Genomic DNA, 14,425 nt, shown 5'->3' on the forward strand with positions numbered 1-14,425 from the left:
CTGGGTGGATGGGGGTGGGGGGTGAAGGGGGTTTAGGGGTGGGGAGAGGGTTGGAGGGCGGGATGCACCCAAAACTTAACCAAGTCAAAGGGGAGGATGTTGAAAACTGGGGGGGGGGAAGGATGGAAAATAGGGAAAGGAGCCAAAAAGGGGGAAAAGGACCCCAAATAGGGGAAGAGTGACCCAAAATGGGGGAAGGATCCAAAGTAGGGAGGAAAAGACACAAAATAGGGAGAAGGGACGCAAAAGACAGGGAAAGGGTCCAAACCAGGGGAAACATCTCAAAGCGAGGGGAAAGGACCCAAAATCAGAGGACAAAGGGTGTCATGGGAACGAAGCTCTTCCTGCACTTGAGGCACTCCCAGGGCTGCCCTTAGTGGTGGCTCTGTTGGTGTCTGGTCAATCTAGAGAAGCTTTTCCTACACTCAGAACACTCGTAGGGCCTCTCCCCGGTGTGGATGCACCAGTGGCTGATGAGAGCAACGTTCTGCTTGAAGCCCTTCCCGCAGTCAGGGCAGTTGAAGGGCCTCTCATCTGTGTGAAGCTGCTGGTGCAGGAGGAGAAAGGAGCTGGTCTGAAACCTCTTGCATTTAATACACTCATAGGGCCTCTCCCCAGTGTGGAGCCTCTGGTGGCCAATCAGGTGGGACTTTGACATGAAGCTCTTCCCACACTGCCCACATTTGTAGGGCTGTTCCAGACCTGTGTGGACTTCCATGTGGCGGGTCAAGTGGCTTTTCCTCTGGTTGCTGTTCCCACATTCCCCACACTCAAAAGGCCATTCCCCAGTGTGGTTTCTCTGGTGGATGGTCAGTTCAGATCTCGTCCTGGAGCTTTTCCCACACTCTGCAAACTCATAGGGTCGTTCCTCCGTGTGGGTCCTCAGGTGGGCAGTCAGGGTGGAGTTCTGGGTGAAGCTCTTTCCAAACTCAGGACACTCGTAGGGGCTCTCCCCGCTGTGGACGCTCAGGTAGCGATGAGGCCAGAGTTGTACCTGAAGCCTTTTGCACAATGGTGGAAGCAGAAGGGCCTCTCGCCTTTGCGACTCTGCTGATGCCTGGCAAGATAGGAACTCATCTGAAACCTCTTCCTGCATTTATCACACTCGTAGGGACATTCTTCTGTGTGGATTCTCATGTGGCTTATCAGGGAGGATCTCAGGGAGAAGCTCTTCCCACATTCTGAGCACTTGTGGGACTCCTCCCCATCCTGGAAATGCTCATGGACCCCCAGCTCTGAGCACCAGCTCCCGCCCTGGCCCAGGGTGGGCCTTTCCTCCTCAGATCCCCATGATCGGCGTTTGCAGCCCCCTCCTCATATGGGATCTCTGGGTCTTTTCTTTCCAATTTTATTCCTGTGCTGTGGAGCTGCTCAAAACAGCCTCTTCCAAAAGGTTCTCCTGTGGGGATTTGACCTCCCTGGTCTCTGGCCTCAGCTCCTTGTCTGGGGAAGGAAGGACAAGGAGAGGATGGGATTTGCCTCTGTGCCACAGGGAAGGACAAGGAAATCCCCCGATTGCGTCCCCAACAAGACGGTGTTGGCAGCGGGGTTGTCCTGCAGCCAGGGGCCGTGCTGGGTTGGGAGATGGAGCAGGGGAGAGGGGGAAAGGGGCACTGACTTCCTCCTCACCTGCCTGGGGCTCCTGGGTCATCTTCCTCCTCACGGCCTCCTCCTTCTCCATCGGGCCAAGGTTTGGAAAAAGAAAATCCTGGTTTGGGGGAAAACAAGGGCTGAACGTGTTGGGTTTGATAGTCCAGCTGCCCAAGTGCAGCCGGAGAAGTCAGCGCCACTTTCAGCCTCGAGGGGCCTGGAGCCCGCTCATCCCCAGCCTCCCGCATCCCTCCAGGCAGACAGTTTGTCTCCCAGCTCCGGGATCACCCCTCTGCGCTCTTCCCCACGCCAGGGCTCCCGAGCTCCCGTCGGCTCTACTGGGCATCCCCCAGCCCGAGATCACCCCTGTGCCCGTCAGTACCAGGTGAACGTGAGGCTCTTCCCTCCACGGGAAATTCACGGGTTTGAGGTCCTGCAAGAGTCAAAGATCCCTTGCCCCACGAAAAAACCCTCCTGGAGACCCCCGATGGATCTGATGCAAGCTCCCCGTCCCCACTCACCTACGGCTTCTGGAGGGGGCAATGTAGCAGGAGCCGGGGGAGCTTCGGCCTGAGCAGTGGGGGAAGGCGGCGGGGAAACCAACGTGGTTCTGCTGCTCCTCTTCCTTCCGCTCCTCTTCTTCCTCCTTGTACTATGTTTCTCCTCTTCCCCCTTTTCTTTCGCTCCCAGCCTGGCTCGGGCAATGCTGACACCCAAAAGCAGCTGCGCTCTGCCCTGGGCGGGTTCTGAAACAGCACGGCACTGGGAGTGAAACTGGGAGCACCGGGAACGATCCTGAGAGCAGCGGGAAGGAATTGGGAGCGTTTTCCCTGCCAGTCCCTCTTTTACTGGGAGAACTGGGAGGGAACTGGGAGCAAACAGCACTCGGAGGCGGCTGCAGCCGGCGGCTAGTCGGGCCACGATGGAAGATGTGGTTATGAGAATAGGAGAGCGGTCGTGCGCTGGGATTGGTGGGCGGGAGCAGCGCGGGGTTTGCTCGGTTATGTGAGGGCCAGGGAGGCCGGAGTGATGGCGGCAGCATCTGGTGAGAGGGGACAGGGAGCAGGAATGGGGACGGGAATGGGGACGGGGAAGAGGAATGGGAATGGGGACATGATCGGAAATGGCACCCGGAACTGGAATGGCACAGAGAATGGGGACAGGGACCGGGAATTGGAATATGGGTATAGGACATGGAATATTGAAATGGAAATATGGGAACAGAAGTGGGACCGTGAATAACAGAAGGGGAACAGAGACTTGGAATATGGGAGACGGATAGGGAATGAGATTCCGGCTGGGATGGGAGTGGAACGGTACCAGGGTGACACTAGAATGGGTGGGTGAGAGGGGGTGAAAGCAGGGAGAGGGGGATCCTGGACAGGGGACACTGGCAATCAGGACAAAGGGACACGCAGACAGTTCCAGGGCAGGGGGTCCTTGATCAGCTGCCCCACAACTTTCGCCAGGGTCTCCCAGCACTTCTGCAGCTACTAGGCCTGTTCTGCCCAAAGCCCGGAGCAACCCCCAAGTCACTCCCAGGAACCCTCACCTCCCTTGAACCTAACATGCCCCCAGTCCCCTGGAAGATCCCCCCATGTCCCCATCCATGGCTTATTCCAATGTCTTTATTTTTACCCTAGTTTTGTGTGTTTTGAAGGGACAAACAGAAATGAAAGGAAAATCCAGGCCATGGAGTGCCAGGAAGATGTGAAGCCGCTGGACAGGTGATTTCCAACATGGATAACCGGCCACAGGGATGGCCTGGGCTCTGCTTACTGGGGGTCACTGGGGATTACCCAGGGTGGATCCCTCTGTGGGGGCTGAAGCTGGAGCAGTGCACGAAGCTCTTCCTGCACTTGGGGAACTCACCGTGCTGCCCTTAGTGCTGGCTCTGTTGGTGTCGGCTCAAGACAGAGCTCTGAGAGAAGCTCTTCCCACACTCCAGACACTCATAGGGCCTCTCCCCGCTGTGGATGCGCTGGTGGGTGACGAGGGTGGAGTTGTCCCTGAAGCCCTTCCCGCAGTCAGGGCAGCGAAAGGGCCGCTCATCCGTGTGAATCCTCTGGTGCCTGACAAGATGAGAGCTGGTCTGAAACCTCTTCCTGCATTTATCACACTCATAGGGCTTCTCCCCAGTGTGGCTCCTCAGGTGGTAGATCAGGTGGGAGCGCTGGCAGAAGCTCTTCCCACACTCCCCACACTCGTAAGACCTCTCGCCAGTGTGGATCCTCTTGTGGACAATCAGGTTCGACTTGTGGGTGAATCTCTTCCCACACTCGGGACACTCATAGGGCCTCTCCCGGGTGTGCATGTGCTGGTGGCTGACAAGGGAGGAGTTGGACTTGAAGCCTTTCCCGCAGTCGGGGCAGAGGAAGGGCCTCTCCTCTGTGTGAGTGTGCTGGTGCCTGAGGAGATCAGAGCTGGTCTGAAACCCCTTTCTGCATTTATCACACTCGTAGGGTTTCTCCTCCCAGTGTGCCTCCTCATGTGGACAGTCAGGTGGGAGATCCAGCTGAAGCTCTTCCCACACTCCTCACACTTGTAAGACCTCTCCTCGGTGTGGCTCCTCAGGTGGACAGTCAGGTTGGATCTCCGGCTGAAGCTCTTCCCACACTCCTCACATATATAGGGCCTCTCCCCCGTGTGGATTCTCATGTGGCAGATCAGGTTGGATTTCTGGCTGAAGCTCTTCCCACATTTCAAGCACTTCTGGGGCTTCTCCTTACCCTGAAGCTGCTCATGGACCACCAGCTCTGAGCTCCAGGCGCCTCCCCGGTCCAGGGTGGGCCTTTCCCCCTCAGATGCCTGAGATCTGTGTTTGCAGCCCCTCCTCATGCGGGATCTCCGGGGTTTTTCCTCCCCGTTGGATTCCTGTGCTGTGGAGCTGCTCAAAACAGCCTCTTCCAAAAGGTTCTGCTGCGGGGATTTGTCCACCCTGGTCTCCATCCTCAGCTCCTGGTCTGGGGGAGGCAGGACAAGGAGAGGATGGGATTTGCCTCCGTGCCACAGGGAAGGACAAGGAGATCCCCCCAGTGCGTCCCCAGCAGGACGGTGTTGGCAGCAGGGTTGTCCTGCAGCCAGGGGCCGTGCTGGGCTGGGAGATGGAGCAGGAGAGAGGGGGAAAGGGGCACTGACTTCCTCCTCACCTGCTTGGGGCTGCTGGGCCATCTTCCTCTTCCTCACGACCTCCTCCTCTTGCATCGGGCCAAGGTTTAGAAGCAGGAAAACCTGGCTTGGGGGAGAACAAGGGCTGGGCGCATTGGGTTTGATGGTCCCGCTGCCTGTCTTGGTGTCTGCTAAGGAAGGCAGAGCCTCCCTTAAAATTGAAAATGTAAACCCCCTCCCTCCAAATTACTATAATTTTGAAATTAAGGGGCTTTCAGGGAAAGATATGGAAATAGGAATAACAGTTCTTTGCTAGGAAAAATAAAATGAAAAATGCAGTAGTAGAAAGAAAACCACTGACAGAGTCAGAATCCAAGCTGACACCCTGTTAGTCAGGGTGTTTGTTGCACTCCAATTAAATGGTGGCTGCAGTCCTCCTGGAGGGACAGATCTGGTTCTGTTGAAGCAGTGGTTCCTGCAGAAGGGTGTAGTTTTCCTCCAAAGGTCCAGTGGTGGTGTAGATAGGTCTGGTCTTCCTCGGTGAATCTAGTGGAGAAGAAAAGCTGCTCCTCTGGGAATCCAGTGGAGAAGAAACGCTGCTCCTCTGGGAATCCAGTGGGAAAAGCCTGACTGTGGTGCTCCAAATCTCTGAGTATATGCAGATAGGAATGCCTGGCTCCTCCCCATGGGTGGAACATCTACCAATGGGGTGAGGTAATTTTATCAGTCCTGCAGTGAGGCTCAATGGCCCATTAACAGAAGATATGTCCCTGGAGGGCTTGTGGAAGAGATAAAGAAAACTGCCCAATTAACAGAAGATAACTGCCCCACCTCTAGCAGATGGCAATAGAATACATACCCCCACCCACATCTTGCATTTCCAACCTCAGACACTCTCCGTTGCTCTCAGTAGCCCAAAGTGTGATCCCAGTTGCTCCCTTTTAACAGCAGTATGATCCCAGTAACTTCCAACACAATCCAAGTCATGTACCACCATTCCCAGTATGGTCCTAGTATAATCCTAGCTGCTTCCAGTCCATCCCAGTATGGTCCCAGCTGCCTCCAGCTACATCAACACAATCAGTCCCAGTATGATGTCATTTGCTCTCAGCGTGCTCCCAGTTGCTCACAGCAGCTCCCACTCACTCTCAGAATGATCCCAGTCATTCCCAGTATATCACATTAGCCCCTAACATGGTCTCAATTGGCATGGCAGGTTCCTACTCACCTCCAAAATGATCCCAGGATGATCCCAGTACAGCCCAGTCTCTCCCAGCGATGCCACTCCTGGCATCCCCCAGCCCTGTCTGTGTTCCCCCCTCCCAGATTGCCCAATAGGAGCCCCAGGGGCGGGAAGGCCTCAACCAGGGTCCCCAGCAAGCCCCAGTGTGGATGTGCAGCCCCCAGTTTTCCCAGTTTGCCTCTCCTTCTCCCCAGGCAGGGTTCTCCTCCTCCTGTCCCAACCCATCTCTAGAAGTCTTCAAACATTTTGTGTTCATAAAAACCTCCAGACCAAAAATATTTAGTTGGAAACACCCTCAGAAACACCATCCTTAAGCCTTCCAAGACTTGAATGTCTCATGATTATTCCAAAAATGAGCTCCCCATGAACTGCTCCTCTCTGGTCTCTCCACTTTGGACTTCTTGGAGTCCTGCATCTATTGAGCGTTATCCTCTCCAGGGGTCCACACCCCCTCCAGGCTGCCACAGGAATCCCCAGGGTCCCCCCTCTCTGCTCTTCTGACCTGGGGCTTCTGGGGCTCCCCCTTCTCTGTGCTGCTGGGGGTTCCCTGCAGCCCCCGGGGGTTCCCCAGATCTCCCTCTCTGGGCTCCCTCTTAGCCATGCCAGGGCTCTTGGTGTCTCAGCGCTCCTGTTTCCCCCGACTCTGCTCCAGGCTGTGGGGAGCTCCAGGGCTTCCTCCTGGCCAGGGCGTTCCCCTCTCCGGGCTGAATCCTGGCAGTCTCCTCTCTCTGGGCTACCCACTTTGGTGTCCCAGTGTTCTCCCCTCTCCTGTCCTTTCCTGCGAAGAAACCACCTCCCGGGACACTGCCAAAATCTCCCCAATGGGCATTTGCAGCTTAGCTTTGGAGTCCTTTGAGCTCCAAAAATCCCCCCCATCCCCAAAAAAATACCCACCTATGGAGCACCCAGGATATTTGGTTGAGCTCCCCCTCTGTGATCACCTGAGATATGGGGGGGAAATGCCCCAGGGTCCGGGAGTGCTGCGGAGAAAGCGAGGGCTGGAGCGTGTGTTCCCCCCGCTTCCACTTCCCACTCCTCATCCTCTCACCCAGCTCTTCCTCCTACCCGTCCTACTCCTCTTCCTCTTTCTCTTCCACACCTCCTCCTCCTCCTCCTTCTCTTGTTCCCTCCAGCCCTTGTCCTGCTGCTTCTCCCTCCCTGCTCCACCATCCCATTCCTCCTGCCCCGGTCCCGCAGCCCTCGCAGCCCGCGGCAGGAGTGGGGATGGAGCCGGGACAGGTTGGGATGGGCAGTGCAGGGCTCTCAGCTGCTCCCACCTGCTGGGGCCGCGAGGAGCAGGAGGAGAACCCTGCCTGGGGAGAAGGAGAGGCAAACTGGGAAAACTGGGGGCTGCACATCCACACTGGGGCTTGCTGGGGACCCTGGTTGAGGCCTTCCCGCCCCTGGGGCTCCTATTGGGCAATCTGGGAGGGGGGAACACAGACAGGGCTGGGGGATGCCAGGAGTGGCATCGCTGGGAGAGACTGGGCTGTACTGGGATCATCCTGGGATCATTTTGGAGGTGAGTAGGAACCTGCCATGCCAATTGAGACCATGTTAGGGGCTAATGTGATATACTGGGAATGACTGGGATCATTCTGAGAGTGAGTGGGAGCTGCTGTGAGCAACTGGGAGCACGCTGAGAGCAAATGACATCATACTGGGACTGATTGTGTTGATGTAGCTGGAGGCAGCTGGGACCATACTGGGATGGACTGGAAGCAGCTAGGATTATACTAGGACCATACTGGGAATGGTGGTACATGACTTGGATTGTGTTGGAAGTTACTGGGATCATACTGCTGTTAAAAGGGAGCAACTGGGATCACACTTTGGGCTACTGAGAGCAACGGAGAGTGTCTGAGGTTGGAAATGCAAGATGTGGGTGGGGGTATGTATTCTATTGCCATCTGCTAGAGGTGGGGCAGTTATCTTCTGTTAATTGGGCAGTTTTCTTTATCTCTTCCACAAGCCCTCCAGGGACATATCTTCTGTTAATGGGCCATTGAGCCTCACTGCAGGACTGATAAAATTACCTCACCCCATTGGTAGATGTTCCACCCATGGGGAGGAGCCAGGCATTCCTATCTGCATATACTCAGAGATTTGGAGCACCACAGTCAGGCTTTTCCCACTGGATTCCCAGAGGAGCAGCGTTTCTTCTCCACTGGATTCCCAGAGGAGCAGCTTTTCTTCTCCACTAGATTCACCGAGGAAGACCAGACCTATCTACACCACCACTGGACCTTTGGAGGAAAACTACACCCTTCTGCAGGAACCACTGCTTCAACAGAACCAGATCTGTCCCTCCAGGAGGACTGCAGCCACCATTTAATTGGAGTGCAACAAACACCCTGACTAACAGGGTGTCAGCTTGGATTCTGACTCTGTCAGTGGTTTTCTTTCTACTACTGCATTTTTCATTTTATTTTTCCTAGCAAAGAACTGTTATTCCTATTTCCATATCTTTCCCTGAAAGCCCCTTAATTTCAAAATTATAGTAATTTGGAGGGAGGGGGTTTACATTTTCAATTTTAAGGGAGGCTCTGCCTTCCTTAGCAGACACCAAGACAGGCAGCGGGACCATCAAACCCAATGCGCCCAGCCCTTGTTCTCCCCCAAGCCAGGTTTTCCTGCTTCTAAACCTTGGCCCGATGCAAGAGGAGGAGGTCGTGAGGAAGAAGGAAGATGGCCCAGCAGCCCCAAGCAGGTGAGGAGGAAGTCAGTGCCCCTTTCCCCCTCTCTCCTGCTCCATCTCCCAGCCCAGCACGGCCCCTGGCTGCAGGACAACCCTGCTGCCAACACCGTCCTGCTGGGGACGCACTGGGGGGATCTCCTTGTCCTTCCCTGTGGCACGGAGGCAAATCCCATCCTCTCCTTGTCCTGCCTCCCCCAGACCAGGAGCTGAGGATGGAGACCAGGGTGGACAAATCCCCGCAGCAGAACCTTTTGGAAGAGGCTGTTTTGAGCAGCTCCACAGCACAGGAATCCAACGGGGAGGAAAAACCCCGGAGATCCCGCATGAGGAGGGGCTGCAAACGCAGATCTCAGGCATCTGAGGGGGAAAGGCCCACCCTGGACCAGGGAGGCGCCTGGAGCTCAGAGCTGGTGGTCCATGAGCAGCTTCAGGGTAAGGAGAAGCCCCAGAAGTGCTTGAAATGTGGGAAGAGCTTCAGCCAGAAATCCAACCTGATCTGCCACATGAGAATCCACACGGGGGAGAGGCCCTATATATGTGAGGAGTGTGGGAAGAGCTTCAGCCGGAGATCCAACCTGACTGTCCACCTGAGGAGCCACACCGAGGAGAGGTCTTACAAGTGTGAGGAGTGTGGGAAGAACTTCAGACGGATCTCCTGCCTGATTGTCCACCTGAGGAGCCACACCGAGGAGAGGTCTTACAAGTGTGAGGAGTGTGGGAAGAGCTTCAGCTGGATCTCCCACCTGACTGTCCACATGAGGAGGCACACTGGGGAGAAACCCTACGAGTGTGATAAATGCAGAAAGGGGTTTCAGACCAGCTCTGATCTCCTCAGGCACCAGCACACTCACACAGAGGAGAGGCCCTTCCTCTGCCCCGACTGCGGGAAAGGCTTCAAGTCCAACTCCTCCCTTGTCAGCCACCAGCACATGCACACCCGGGAGAGGCCCTATGAGTGTCCCGAGTGTGGGAAGAGATTCACCCACAAGTCGAACCTGATTGTCCACAAGAGGATCCACACTGGCGAGAGGTCTTATGAGTGTGGGGAGTGTGGGAAGAGCTTCTGCCAGCGCTCCCACCTGATCTACCACCTGAGGAGCCACACTGGGGAGAAGCCCTATGAGTGTGATAAATGCAGGAAGAGGTTTCAGACCAGCTCTCATCTTGTCAGGCACCAGAGGATTCACACGGATGAGCGGCCCTTTCGCTGCCCTGACTGCGGGAAGGGCTTCAGGGACAACTCCACCCTCGTCACCCACCAGCGCATCCACAGCGGGGAGAGGCCCTATGAGTGTCTGGAGTGTGGGAAGAGCTTCTCTCAGAGCTCTGTCTTGAGCCGACACCAACAGAGCCAGCACTAAGGGCAGCACGGTGAGTTCCCCAAGTGCAGGAAGAGCTTCGTGCACTGCTCCAGCTTCAGCCCCCACAGAGGGATCCACCCTGGGTAATCCCCAGTGACCCCCAGTAAGCAGAGCCCAGGCCATCCCTGTGGCCGGTTATCCATGTTGGAAATCACCTGTCCAGCGGCTTCACATCTTCCTGGCACTCCATGGCCTGGATTTTCCTTTCATTTCTGTTTGTCCCTTCAAAACACACAAAACCAGGGTAAAAATAAAGACATTGGAATAAGCCATGGATGGGGACATGGGGGGATCTTCCAGGGGACTGGGGGCATGTTAGGTTCAAGGGAGGTGAGGGTTCCTGGGAGTGACTTGGGGGTTGCTCCGGGCTTTGGGCAGAACAGGCCTAGTAGCTGCAGAAGTGCTGGGAGACCCTGGCGAAAGTTGTGGGGCAGCTGATCAAGGACCCCCTGCCCTGGAACTGTCTGCGTGTCCCTTTGTCCTGATTGCCAGTGTCCCCTGTCCAGGATCCCCCTCTCCCCGCTTTCACCCCCTCTCACCCACCCATTCTAGTGTCACCCTGGTACCGTTCCACTCCCATCCCAGCCGGAATCTCATTCCCTATCCGTCTCCCATATTCCAAGTCTCTGTTCCCCTTCTGTTATTCACGGTCCCACTTCTGTTCCCATATTTCTATTTCAATATTCCATGTCCTATACCCATATTCCAATTCCCGGTCCCTGTCCCCATTCTCTGTGCCATTCCAGTTCCGGGTGCCATTTCCGATCATGTCCCCATTCCCATTCCTCTTCCCCGTCCCCATTCCTGTCCCCATTCCTGCTCCCTGTCCCCTCTCACCAGATGCTGCCGCCATCACTCCGGCCTCCCTGGCCCTCACATAACCGAGCAAACCCCGCGCTGCTCCCGCCCACCAATCCCAGCGCACGACCGCTCTCCTATTCTCATAACCACATCTTCCATCGTGGCCCGACTAGCCGCCGGCTGCAGCCGCCTCCGAGTGCTGTTTGCTCCCAGTTCCCTCCCAGTTCTCCCAGTAAAAGAGGGACTGGCAGGGAAAACGCTCCCAATTCCTTCCCGCTGCTCTCAGGATCGTTCCCGGTGCTCCCAGTTTCACTCCCAGTGCCGTGCTGTGTCAGAACCCGCCCAGGGCAGAGCGCAGCTGCTTTTGGGTGTCAGCATTGCCCGAGCCAGGCTGGGAGCGAAAGAAAAGGGGGAAGAGGAGAAACATAGTACAAGGAGGAAGAAGAGGAGCGGAAGGAAGAGGAGCAGCAGAACCACGTTGGTTTCCCCGCCGCCTTCCCCCACTGCTCAGGCCGAAGCTCCCCCGGCTCCTGCTACATTGCCCCCTCCAGAAGCCGTAGGTGAGTGGGGACGGGGAGCTTGCATCAGATCCATCGGGGGTCTCCAGGAGGGTTTTTTCGTGGGGCAAGGGATCTTTGACTCTTGCAGGACCTCAAACCCGAACCGTGAATTTCCCGTGGAGGGAAGAGCCTCACGTTCACCTGGTACTGACAGGCACAGGGGTGATCTCGGGCTGGGGGATGCCCAGTAGAGCCGACGGGAGCTCGGGAGCCCTGGCGTGGGGAAGAGCGCAGAGGGGTGATCCCGGAGCTGGGAGACAAACTGTCTGCCTGGAGGGATGCGGGAGGCTGGGGATGAGCAGGCTCCAGGCCCCTCGAGGCTGAAAGGGGCACTGACTTCTCCAGCTGCACTTGGGCAGCGGGACCATCAAACCCAACACGTTCAGCCCTTGTTTTCCCCCAAACCAGGATTTCCTTTTTCCAAACCTTCACCCGATGGAGAAGGAGGAGGCCATGAGGCTCTTGGCACCGCAGGCGTCACAGCCTCAGACACATGCTGGCGGCGACCACCCGTGCCACTGAGTGCATTGCCTAGCACCACTGGCCTAGCCGTGGGAAGCGGTGGAAGTGGTGCTGGATCGCTTTTGCCTAGCAACACCAGCGCAGCCGCAGGAAGCGGCGGAAGAGGCACCAGGTCGCTGTTGCCTTGCAACACCAGTGTAGCCACGGGAAGCAGTGTTTCTGAGCTCGTAGGCACAGACGGGGCTGCCGCTCCCACAGGCTCTGCTGGAGGGACGGCCGTGGGAGACGCTGCGTGGGGAAGTGCCCGCACCCGCGGGGATGGTTGGGACAGTCCTGCAAACTCAGGAGGCGGGACCTCGGGCACCGATGCCGCCCCCAGGTCTGAGCGATGCGGGGTCCAAGAGGCCGGATGGGGCGATGCCTGCTCAGCTTCCAGGGGCAGCTCAGCCCACTCAAACCCCTCTGAGAGCAACGGCGGGGGGAAAATGCAGCTCCGTCTGAGCATGCTCCGAAAATTCATGGGAAAATCTTCTTCAGCTGCAGGCAAGACTTCACCCCTCTGCTGGGAAGCAGGAGAACGTCTTTCCCCAAAGGATCTTCTCCCATGAGAATTGGGGGAAATGGGGCTTGCTTCCTGCAGTCAGCGATCCAGGGAAAGGCAGCCGCTCTGTTTCAAAACTGGGAAGAGTGCCCTGAACACTGGATAAATGCGGGGGTACCCAAATCCATGGTTCAAAACATCTTGGAAAATGGATCCCATGCATTCCCATATGAACATATCAAGGGCAAAGAGTGTTATGAACAAAAATTCAGTTAATATTTTTTTTGTGAGAAAGAGTTGCAGGGGGGCAGCCAGGTCTCAGGCGCTGCCAGGATTCTTAGTGCTTTGTTATTGTAATACCGGGTCGTTAATGCTTATCTCCTTCTTTTGTATTAGTAAAAAGCCTGGCTGAGTGGGGAAATGGCCCTTCCCCGAGGCAGTGCGCCCTTCCAGCATAGGGAAGACACCTGAGAGTGTGGGGGGGGGTTATGCAAAGTGACTCCAAAGTCCAGAATGCTTTGTGGGACCCCGACTCGAGATGCAACGAGAAAACCCCAAAAACAACGAGCCAAATAAGAGTTGAGAGACTAAAGTGATGTCTGGACGTGAGGAGCCGAGTGCTGAGCCTGCAGAGATGCTGAACACCTTCGGAGCCCCTCTCGCCCTGAGCACGGAGTGGTCCCAACGCCGGGACCAGAAGAGACCGAGCCAGGGAAAGTAACATCTGACGGGGACATCGAGCCCTAAAAAGCTCCCATGAGGACTGAATCCCCCGGCTCTGCCCCTAGTGGACAGAGCTGCGCATATCCTCCTCCTCTGAGTCGCCCTGGGAGACGCGACGGGGACTGCAGCCCTGCCGAGCCGCCCAATCCTGAGCTGATCACTTTTAATAAAGGCATTATAAAGGAGAAGAAGTCTCCTGGCCCTGTTAATTTCAAAGAGCACATTCGTAAAAACCCAAAGAAATTTGCCCATCGAAAAAACTCATAGAAATGTCTCTGCAACAGGGGAATTCTGTCCTCTTCACCCCATTTTTGCCAGAGGGCAATAAGTTTCTCCTCTGAGGGGGATAAATGAACCATCTGCCTCTGTGGGAGAGGTCCCCCACATATGCAGCCACAATCTGAGAATGGCAGCATCTTCAAGAATGGAAAAGCTAACAGTACCTTGTGACAGTGTCCAGCACTCTCTGGCCAGCTGCTTGTTCCTTCTAGGCTTTCCGAACGTCTTCCCGGAGGCTTTTCAAAAGGTTCTCTCTGTGATCAGCCTTACTGTGAACTCTGCCCAAATCAGGATCCTCAGTTCTTCAGCTCCTGGCTAGAATCCACTTCTGCGGTCTTTTGTGAGGTGACCATCAATGCCACATACCCAGGGTTTACGCAAATGTAGCAATGCTCCTCTGGTGGTCTCACAAATTGATGATTTTCTCTTCAGTAACTCGAGGGTTACCATCTATGACAGTGGTCACGGGGGTTTTCAGGTGAAGGGAGGGACGAGAATGTTGACTCCATTTTCAGAAGGCTTGATTTATTATTTTATGATATATATATTACATTATAACTATAGTAAAAAGAAATAGAAGTAAAGGTTTCCTCAGAAGCTAGCTAAGCTAAGAATAGAAAAGAATGAATAACAAAGGGAGCTGGCTTGGACAGAGAGGGAGAGCCAGCTCCGCCATGACTGGTCAATAAATCCAAATATCTACAGGAGACCAATCACGGATCCACCTGTTTGCATACTGTGGAGAGATTTGTGGACAGTTGGCTAGCTGAGAAAGGTCACGTTGACATCATGCCGCTGGTCAAGCTTGAAGGGGACAAGCATAGAAGCCAGTAGCCAATGTCCAATAACAGGCAAGGACATCATGCCCTTGGTGCAACAGTAGGATAGGGGAGAGCATCTTTGGCAGGGATACGAAGAAGAGTTTCAATAGTATATCCACAAAAATGCAGAAGTAGGCGTAACTGGCTGATAAGTAACTAACCAATAGTGAGCTAGCCTTTGCAATATGCATGAGATTCATTAACACAGATATAAAGATGTGTGCCTATCAATAATGTT

General features: G+C 55.4%; 2 pseudogenes; one reads left to right on the forward strand and one right to left on the reverse strand.

The window, feature by feature from the left end:
* Positions 1-373: 373 nt before the first annotated feature.
* Positions 374-14,425, reverse strand: part of LOC135441529 (zinc finger protein 883-like) — a 47,642-nt pseudogene continuing 33,590 nt past the window's right edge.
* LOC135441531 (zinc finger protein 501-like) lies at positions 8,852-10,087 on the forward strand (annotated as a pseudogene).

This window comes from Zonotrichia leucophrys, unplaced genomic scaffold (genome assembly GCF_028769735.1).
Source record: "Zonotrichia leucophrys gambelii isolate GWCS_2022_RI unplaced genomic scaffold, RI_Zleu_2.0 Scaffold_330_57816, whole genome shotgun sequence".
Classification (NCBI taxonomy): Eukaryota; Metazoa; Chordata; class Aves; order Passeriformes; family Passerellidae; genus Zonotrichia; species Zonotrichia leucophrys.